This window comes from Egretta garzetta, unplaced genomic scaffold (assembly GCF_000687185.1).
Source record: "Egretta garzetta isolate BGI_Z169 unplaced genomic scaffold, ASM68718v1 scaffold670, whole genome shotgun sequence".
Lineage (NCBI taxonomy): Eukaryota > Metazoa > Chordata > Aves > Pelecaniformes > Ardeidae > Egretta > Egretta garzetta.
Window position 1 is genome coordinate 398,883 of NW_009258391.1, and position 10,955 is coordinate 409,837.

General features: G+C 40.9%; 1 protein-coding gene across 1 annotated transcript in view; it reads right to left on the bottom strand.

Moving 5' to 3' along the window:
* ITGA9 (integrin subunit alpha 9) overlaps positions 1–10,955 on the bottom strand; it is a 213,392-nt gene that overhangs the window by 158,563 nt on the left and 43,874 nt on the right. The window lies entirely within an intron of this gene.

Here is a 10,955-nt window from a genome sequence, read left to right on the forward strand (position 1 = left end):
CCAACCGGCTCAAACACTCGCCCATTCCCCCATGACAGAAATATTTAGTGGATTCAGAAAAGGATTTGAAAATGCCGTCTCATATGAGTTGGGTCTGTTCTGGTCTCCAGGCGAGATCCTCACCCCTTGTTGAAGCCAGAAATGGCTTTTGCCATTGATTTCTATTGCCAGAGTTGCAGTACTCGTGTCATCTTGGCACAGACTGCGGACTGGGCTCCCAAACCTGGCTGCACTCCAGGGCTCTGCCTCTCAAAGTCAGCTCGTGATTTTTGCTGCTGCAGTTCGAGAACAGACAGGGGCAGCTTTCAGGGAAATGATCACAGGGGTAACACAAGAAGAGGGAAAACACCTCCTCCAGCTCCCTTCCTGCAATTGAGCAGAAGATGGTTTGACTGCTCGTGGGTGCCAGGGCCCCCACTGCCATCTGCGAGTCACAGGGAGCTGGTGGTTGCCAATTACAGCTGGAGGGCTCAAGCCTCCTCTTCATTGTGAGCTGCAGAGCTCACTGCATGGGGGCAAACCAGCAGCCCTCCCTGGGCAAGCTGCTTCTGGGGTAGGGGGTTGTGCACCACAAATGGGAACTGGACTCACTTACTTTCACAGGGGTAATATTTTTCATACAAAATTGGGTTTATTACCACGGGAATTTGTCAGGCTTTTGTACTTTACCAAGCACATGAAGCAATGGTTTCCTCCAGTGGCATATAATCAAAAGACTGATTCAGAACCACTCAGTGATCTGCTCAACAGTTTAAAAGGAGCAGTTTATAGCTATTACAGCTGCATTAAACCACCTGTTTTCTCTGAGTAAAGAAAATCCTTGTGAGAAAACAATAACAAAAAAAGGCTCCGTTTTACAATTTTTCACTCTGATGTCAAAGACTTTGTACCTGAAAGACAGAGCAGAGCTTCAATAGCAAAAAAAAAAAAAAAAAAAAAAAAAAAAAAAAAAAAAAAAAAAAATCAAAAAAAAAAAAATCAAAGTTTACAGGTTGTGCTGCTCCAACACTGTTGTTGCTTCTGCACTTGCAGGAACACTTGTCACATTTTTTTTTTATTATTTAAGGACCAAAAAGCTCAATATTTCCTAAAAACCTTCAAGGTATCTTACAGACAACCTCAACTATCCAGTCAGTTCTCAAAGTTTCTGGTTTTTCAATTTTCTCATCCTTTCTAGCTCCCAGAGCAAGAGCACACAAGCCATATTTGCATGCAGAGTCTCTTTCAGAGAAGGGATTTTAAAAGCCTTTCCATCAGACCGTTGTCCCTATACACTTGGACTTCACCAAAACCACTTTGTCACGGCTAATAGTATGTTTCACTTGGTGCTTTCTATATTATAGCAGGTCAAAAATACATAAATTCATACCCTTCACATAAGACATATCCTGGTTTAACTTACATCCTTTGTTACTTGTTTATTTTTACACTCTTTTCTTCTCACCAATTACATTAACGTCAGTTCCCTTATAGTCATCCTTGCCAAATGAGAAGCTGTGTGTCTGCTAAAAGGATGAAAATTACTAAGTCATGACAAGTTTAACCAGTCGTAATTTTAACTTATTTTGTCATCTAAGGAAGTCTTAAGTGATGCAGTGTGTGTGCCAAAAGAAGGCAGTAGTAAATTTACTTTACTCTCACATTAGATTCCCTTAGATTTACAGCTAACTCTTCACATTTCAGTCTAGAATTTAACACCAGACCTGGGTCTTCTCCCAGGACAAAAAAAAGGCAATACAAACTACTGCAGGATTCTCTTCCTTGTCATTATTATTTGTTATCACAGTCAGGCTATCACCCAGTCCTAGCCTTATGGTATTAGGCACAGTCACACATCACAGAATAAAATATATTCAATACCTTAAAACCTATGCATAAGTGGAGATTAAAAATAGCTAGAACAATAAGGTGACAATAAAATAAACCAAATTGCATCAAAAGCCTGCAAACGGCATTCATTATTAAGTATTTTTTCAGTTTTTCACAGAGAAGATAAATAAAATCCTCTTTGAAATTATTTGTGAACATTTACAAGAGACTGTTCGTGTTACATATGAGAAATCATGAACATCAACAGGTGCAACTTAGGCAGAAAAAGTAGTCAATAACTTGACAATAAAGGCAGACTAGAAGATCCTCTGGTGAAATTTCCTGTGACACACTGAAGTTGCTACATTATGTTCTTGGTGGAATTTGATCAAAGAAACCTCTCTGGTACAGTAACACTGAGTTTTTGCTTAAGAATGAATCAGTTAATTATGTTCTATGCAGCCTTTACAATATCCCTTTCTGAAAATTATTCTTTTAAAGCTGTGTAATTCACATGCAGCAATACAAATTTTAACACCAGATGAAAAGAAATGGCACATTACACTGTGAGCCAGCCAGAGGACGCCAACGGAAGGAAGAAACCCTAAAAATTAGATTGCACATAGTCCTAAAATTTGACTACTTCACTGCTTTGAGGATAGCTTTCAAAAGTACACTTATTTTCAAAGACGATCCTTTTCTCAAGGCAAAAATGACCACTGAAAGCAAGCACAGTGGCCACAAACGTTTGATGGGAGAAAAGGCCACTATAAAATCATGACACACTGAAGTGGAGAAGTGCAAGCTAATTTGCCTAATGAATCCAGTCCATAAGAACATCTTGTATATAGTCAGGAAACAAGCTTAAGCATATGCCATCAGGTCAAAGACATTGTGGGCAAGTGAAAACAATTTGAACTCCCAGATACCTACCTGTACCTACAGGTACAGAATGTTAAATATTCCCTAAAATAACTGGGACTCCAGGAGAGGTCATGGAGCTCTACAAGGGGAATCAGTAATTAAAATTATGCAACAAACTAGAAGCCTATGACCAGGGATGTAACTTTTGATCACCAGCACAATCATACCATCTAACTACCCCGTTGCATATGGAAATGCCAGTGGGCGCGTGGGAGCGAGGGTAACGGCATAGGGTATGCACCTTTCCTCAACTGTTTCTGGACCTCAGGAGTTCAAGATTAATTCAGTTCCACAACTGAAGTTACGTAGAGGGGGAGAAAGGGAGAAAAGGCATTTTCTGCCAAAAAAGCTCTATGCCTGCAACCTATTACTCCCACGTTTCTTCAAACATAGTCAGGCACTTTTGGTATGAATTAGGGCACTGGATTAACATTACGTGTTGCCACCCAAACCAAACACAGCATCTCTAAGAATCTCTCAGGAGACTCAAGTCTGTTCTGACTATGAGGAGGTTATAGGTTTGGAACATACCCAGAAGCCACAGCCAGCAAAATTAATTGTTTTCTTTTTAGCCTAGAGAGGAGTTTTCTGTTGGAACTTGCCTCCAACGTTTCCTGATGAAGTGCCCTGCTCATTCCTTCCTAAGGGTAGCAAAATGAAAGGGTGGTAATTTTAGGCACTCCACGGTTTGGACAGGATAAGCCGACCGTGTACATGTGTGTGTCCGAGATTACCGCACAGACTTGATATTCCTCCATGTGTTATAAACAGGAAAACCACTAAGACAAACAAGCTGTTCCCTATTGTAATTTTCTGCAGCAACACACTAGCATTAAGCGTATTCCCCCTAAGTGTAAATTTGTCCCAAAAAAGTACTAATAAACTTTTACAGAACAATTTGCCATCATGTGTTTAGTTTACATCACTCTGCACAAAAAACAAGCATAGAAAGTTTCTAAAACAGTAGTGTCGCTTTCTTTGCTGCTTCTTTCTGCCTGAGAAAACAATCTCTTTGGTTAACCAGGAGTGCCAGAGAAAACAAAAATATTCCTATCCATCATCACCTGCCTTTTGAAATGACTTTTCCTTGCATAAAGTGCAGCACCTCTTTTATCTCTGTTTGGCCATTCACTTCCTAAAAGTGCTATCATTGGGAAATGCAATGAGTCCTCTCAGACGAAAGCCCCATGGACAGCCTCTCCAAACCATGGGCTCTGGTATCCTCCTCCCTAAAAGAGCCGTGCTCTGTCCAGGCATAAATCTGCCTCTCCTGAGTCTCCAAATGGTTTAGTCTGCAAATGAAATCTCTTTTTGAGTAACTACAGTATCAGACAGAAACACATCAGTGGGCAGACAGTAAAGCCAGGCATATGCCTGCTATTGAATTTCTAAGAGCAGCAGTGAGGTGTCACGCTTCATTAAGACTTTACATGCAATAAAAGTAATTCTCAACTCCGTTAAAACTTAAGAAACCTGTATTTTTGAGAGACTCTACTTAAAAAATAAATCATATTTCTTTCTCATTACAGAACATTACAGAAAAGGGACAAGTTTATCAAAGGGCTCAAGATTGAAGATTTGGATCCTTTTAGGATTTAGCAGGGAACACTACAGTTCAAAAAAAAGGTAGGTAGAAAGAAATACAAGGCAGGCAAAGCAGAATTTCAGCAGCCGCTGTGCTGTAAGTCTACTGACTGAGCCTCATTCAAGATGATATTTATTTCATTTGGGGAGCATAAAATCTCTCTACTTGGAGTCATAAATGTGATTAACCAGGCACTTTGTCTGACAGCAGCTCCACCAGAGCAACCAAGTTTCTGCCTGGGCCATAAACGACATATCTGGCCTTTTTCATAAAAGCTGGCAAAAGTCAAAGAACAACAGCAAACTAAAGTAAAATTAGTTACCTTGCTAAAACTTGAAATGGGATGGGTTTTTTTTGTTTTGTTTTTTATAATGGACAAGCTTTGTACAGAACAGAAAACGTTCAAAGACACTCTCCAAACAGAAAGGAGGAGATATCTGCCACCCAGTTATATCATCTATCAGTGTGAGGAGGAAAAAAAAAAAAATTCTTTAAAAACTTGGGAAGATGGGCAGAGGAGGGCATCTGGACAAAACCCCTGCCTTCAGTTCACAGCTGAAAACCTCCCACTGGCCTCAGGACACAAGACCCTTTGGGCTACCAAACAGCCCTACTAGCTACACTGCCCAGTAAAAAGCCCCCAAACAGTTAGTAGCACAATACCTGCTTACAATTTGCTCTCCCATGCAGCTGCACTACCAGCCTTAGCAGATCTTATAGCACTTAACTACTTGCAGCATGGGTCACCTCTGAAAGGATGCTAGAGCCAGACATATCTGGCAGCTTTGTTTTGGCCACATTGCGCAGGACAGTTTTGAATTTGAGTATAAGCTCACCCTTGGAAGACAAGCTCACTCACTCTTGGTGAACCTTGCAAAAACCTTTGAAAAAGCCAAAGACAACTCCACAGTCATTAACAGTATTTAAATCTTGATACAGTTAATGCTCAGTTCAAAGATGTCAGTCTTCCCCCCAACTCATACTCTGGTATGTCTAAATCCCTGTACGTAAGAGGCAATGAAAAGGAACCCAGAGTTATGCAGCTAACAACTGTTCTTTCCTTGCCCATATGAGCTACTCAGAAAAAAAATGCAGCTTCTCTTCTCCCTGGCTTATTTTTCAAGGTGAGACATCAGCTCTACACAGTGCCATCCAGAGCTTATCCAAAAGGAGAGAGTTGATAACTTTACAGAGTAAGGCAAACAGAAAACACTATACTTATTTTGCTAAGGTTGTATTTATTTTGCTCTGCTGGAGGGGAGGCAGGCTGTGCTAATAGATTACGAGCATACTTCGCGCAGTTTTGGAAAACAGAATTGTTCCGGAAAGCATGCTTCTGTAAATAAACCCCTGTGCTTCATGATCACCCCACCTATCCCACAGCCCTTTAAGGCCGAACATATGCTATGACAGCATCTGGCTCGGCCTGACAGTTTCTCCAGTTGGCTCAGCAAAAGGGCAAAAAAAAAAAAATCATATAAAACAACAGAAAGGAACAAACCCAAAGATATCAACTCTGCTCTTGGTCTTAGTGCTGAATCTCACTGCAGTCGTCATCCCTGGCAAAACTACACAGCACCTTTCATCTTCCAGCAACGATAAACTTCCTGCTGTAGGCTGGAACAGGTCAGCGCTCCCTTTCTCTGCCTAGTGGTCCAAACCCTGTGAAATCCTAGATAAGCGTGACTAAGTTTTCATAGCTGTTGCTGCTGTGAAAGCAGTCTCTGCTTCAATTGTTGTCCCCTGACTTGCTCCAACTTCTCTCCCAGGGAGAGGTATTCAAGACCAGTCAGGTCACTACCAAGGGGAGCCACACTTGCCGAGGGTCTGATTTTCGCTTCTCCCTTCACAAAGTGGTGGTTATCATCCACATCCAACACATGATCCATTGCTCACAGCGCCAGTGTCCCAGGAAAAGCCTTGCTGCAAGTGAGCAAGCAAGCTCTGCTTAAACCCTCCCATTTCCAAAAGGCTCTGTGTTGACAGTATAGGAGAAACCAATCCCATTAAAAAAACAAAACATCAGTAAAAAATCCCAAACTTCAAAATAAGCTCTTGAATGTCTCTGGCTATATGTCTCTATCCTGTAACACTATCAGCCAAACCCTAACATAGAGATGTTCATTCACAGGCAGACAACTTTCAGAAGAAAGTACATCTCACGGTGATCAAGGTGATACCATCTCTACATCACACATGACTGAGACTGAATGCTTTTCTATCCAGACCCTAGAAAAAAGCCAGATTACTATGAATTAAGAATAAAAGACTTTAATACATGCATACCCCTCAGATGAGATCAAACAGCTACAGAGGGAGAAACAATCACAACCACAGACAGTGACTAAAATTGGCAAGCACTAGAGATGAAGTTGTGTGCGATCAGCAGCCCAAAGTATCTTTAGAGACCTGAGGTAAGCGATGCATGGCAGACAAAGGCCAGAAACATGCTTATAAAAAGGCAAATTTTTGGATACAGAATTCAGCAGCAAACAAAACATAGCTGTGCGATTTCTGTTGAAAAGTCGTCATTTTATTCTAAACATGCCTGTACAAGCACAGCATGAGCTCCTCACCTATACGCCGTTATGAAAAGCCTTTGGTATCACTGCTCCTCTGTTGCTTCTCAGCCCCATCCTCTCCATAAGCTATGGCCGGATCCATTAAGAGTTAATACAATGAGCAACACGAGGCTGCTTAAAACAACCAGACAGCCACCAAGATAAAGATCTCTGGAAAATATAAATGCTGTGTCTGGTTTAATCATGTGCCAAGACTGCTGATGGTGTTTGAAGCTATTACAACATCCACTCTGCACACAGACAGCAGTGACTGGTAGCAACAGGCAGCCCAGCTGACTGGGCCACAGTGGGTAAGAAACCAGACGGTGTTTCTTTAATACATGCAGGAATCGTAGAAAGGGATTTCACCATCATCACCTCTACAGTTTTGCGATAAATCAAAGAAGATGAGATTTGATCCCACATAAATGTGCAGGCACAATGTGTTTGCTGTCTACGTCAAATTCTCTCGTCCTATCCACAGGTAAATCTATCCTAAATATTAGAGGAGCCCACATAAGGAAGAGACAACCAGGGCAGTTACTGGAAAGGGGAAGCAATGTTTCCTCAGAGTTGATGTCCTGATCACAGCAAGTCTTAAACACACAGCTCAAGTCTTCTGCGCACCATCAAATGAGTGCAGTTCCCAAGAGAAAACTTTACATTTCAACTGCAGGCCCACATACTAAGGAGACGCTTGTAAAGCCTCCAAACCCATTTATTTTCTTCATCTTTCCTGTTTCTACCCCCTTCTGCAACCTCTGCTGCTTCTCCTCTTAGTACCACATTCCATTTTCTCATGTTTATGTTTGCTGTTCCTTCTACCAAAAAACCAAATGCCTTTAAAAAATAAAAAAAGCTAATCAGATTTAAACTTTCCCTTCATTTTCTTCCAGAAAAATTGACAGACAGTTACCACGTAATGTATTTATCTGCTGTTAGAAGTTTTATCACCGCTGAAGGAGAGAAGGTCTGTAGTGGCAGCACCATCATCCCCAGACGGCCAGAGGAGGAACTGTCCAGCAGCGAAGCAGCTCTGGAGAGATGGCAGGAGATCAGCCATGCACTGACACGAGAAAACAAGCAATGGTCCTGAACTTCTCAATTAACAGCCACTTGCACCAGCTGTCCATTCTCTACTGAACGTATCGGTCAAACCTCCAAAGGTTTTTTAAATTAAAACAAATGCAGCTTTTGCAGATGACACCCAAGGCACTGTGACTATTGGAATTACTGTCTATGTATACTAAAGAAATAAAGTTTCTTAGACTAGAAATCACCGAACACGTTCCAATGAAGAGGGGCAATTAAAAAAAAAGTCAGAAAACTGCATCTCTCCTCTACTTCCCCATGCCCACTATAGAACCAAACTCAAACCATTTTGCAGTCCCAAAGCATTTCAAACAGAAAATGCATTTTCTCATAGACTACCATTCTAGCAACCTAAGCTGTAATTTGCTAGCCTGACTTGTACAAGATCAAGTTCTGCACTACACATATCCCACAAACCTTCTGAGATCCACTTATCTCAGTCAGAGTTATGAGGAAAGACAAACTTTAATATTCAAATTCAGTAGCAGAAATAAGAACAGCAGCTCCTGTCCCAAAAGGGAATCACAAATAGGAAAGCAGTCCTGCTCAAAACATTGACACTTATCAATTGCAAAATTATTTAATGAGTATCCCTGTCAGTTTATTTGCAGACTGCAACTCTTCTAGTGCTCAGTTTCACTGGGGTCTCTTGAGATCATCTGTCAAAAGAAGTTGCAGCAAGCTTGTATAGGTCTAGTTTTTTCACAACTTTTCTCAGTCCTCCTGTTTTATGCCTCCAGCATGCTAGAACTACATGTTAGTAAGACAACATCATCCAGCAAGGCCTGGCGCAGGCTTTTCATTTAACTAACGTAACCTATGGAGCTCTGCTGTGTGTCAGTTGGACTGGACGCCTTGTTTACCGAGTACGGTTTGCCAAGCTAGCCCATGAGGTCATGCACAAGTCCAAACAGTTTCTCTATCCTTGATCACAGGCTGACATCCTCATGTTACCATATAAACCTACTTGTCACCAGGGATTCAAATGAACACTAATAAAGTGAACAGAGTAAGGACGCCAACAACTCAATTTGCCATGGAGGTGAATTCATCAGGCATGGAGTAAATAAAAGGAAAGAGGAAAGCCTAAGTGAAATACTTCATGTATTTTAAACCCACATCTTTTATCACCCATTCCATCACAAAACTATGCAGTCAAGGACATTTCCGGTTGGAGTTTGGGGAGTTTTGTTGTTTTTCAGGGGTTTTGGTTTACTAGCTGTAACTTAAGGATAGCAGTGAAAGATCATGACCCCATTTCCACTCCTCCAGAGTCTGCAGGGCTCTCTTTGATGTTTCTAATGTCATGTAGCCTCGTGGATCATATCACCTCTCCCATGAAAGCACAGGGATTATCTTTCTCCACTACTTTGCATTCTCCCTTACATGAACAAACGACACTTCCTGCTATTCTTCCAACTGTGAAAAATAGCTGCTTATATCATACAGAAGGCCAGTAGCCTTGTGTGTTAACCAGGTGTTTTGCTTTAAGTTGTTGGTATTTTTAAGCATGCTTAAATGTTTATTTTGCCTATAAAAATAAATTTCCCAGGAATTTTCCAGAAAAATAATTCTTACTTTGGATTCCCAACATCAGGTAGAAATGCTACAATAAATTAGTTTCCTGGGCATATGTAGCTCTAATGAATTCTGTGTAGTACCCAAAACCTACCACAGGGCTAGCACGAAAGAAATCAATATTGGGTTAAGATAGAAAGGCATATGGCTCCTTTTAATCCAAACTCAATACATTAAAGCCTAACCAGATGTGCTCATTTGAGAAAGGCCAGAATTAGTAAACTCACAGACATAGTTTCTAAGTAATGGTAATCTCATAGGTCTACATTTTCTTGAATGAGCTTTTCCACAGCAGAAAGCAAAGGTTGTTCCAGAAACAAAAAAAAAAAAAAAACCATGGAAGATATCTAGTCTCTTTCCAGAGATCCACAGAACTTAACAGGACAGCATTTCCTCCTTGGTGGTCCCTTTATTTGTTTTATTTTCTCTCAACAGCCATGCACAAAATGTTGATAAAGTCAAAGGATGAATTTTATCTCCCATTCTCACAGTTTTTAGGTACAAAAAAGCTTCCTGGAAAAGTTTATTTAGGGACGTTTAGAGATGTCTGGACCTGCTGGATTCTCAAAACAAGACAGTGACAAGTGATATCCATTAAATGTAGGTCACACTCATCTATGGGAATATGTCCTTCAGCAAGGAGGATATGCAACTCGCCACACAACCATACTTCTCACTGGACTGGTGATACAGATTAGTGCTTGTAAGATATATGTTTTAAAAGATAAGTCTCCTTCCTATATAATTTTAAAATCCATTCTATAAAATTCTTAGCTGAGAAGAAAACTACTGTGCTTACTTTGCAAACAGAATGGCATCTGGGTGACACTTCTTCAACAACAGCTGCCGAGCAAAGATAACTACAGTCTTAGCAGACCCTGGATGAAGAATTTGTCACAGGAAGAACAGACCCCTTTCTACATCCCAGCATGTCTGGAAAGCACTATCTGTATCCCTAGGGCCATGACACCTGTAAAATTAAGCTATTTTCAAGCCTAGATGAAACTCAGGGTGCTCTTCAATTGCTTCAGGACAGACCCCATGTTATCCTGCCATTCCTGTGCAGACTACATCACCAGCACCTTGTGCAGTCAGACCTTGCACAAAACTAAACACTAGACCTGCTGCTTCTGCCAAAACAAAACTTTGCCTCCTTATTCTAACAAGTATAGCACCAAACCAAGCCAAGAGAAGAAAGAAATCCCATGCAAATCCACCTAATTAAAAGTAAATAAAATACATATTCCTGGCACCAGGTCTTGAAGGCCCAGTGGTGCTCAGAATGACAAATCATGCCAAGCAAGAAGTTCTGAGCTTCCACCCAAAAAAACTTCATCCACCTGTCAGGATGCCAAGCAGCACCACTTCAATTGGTTGAATATTAAAAAAAAAAAAAAAAAAAAAAA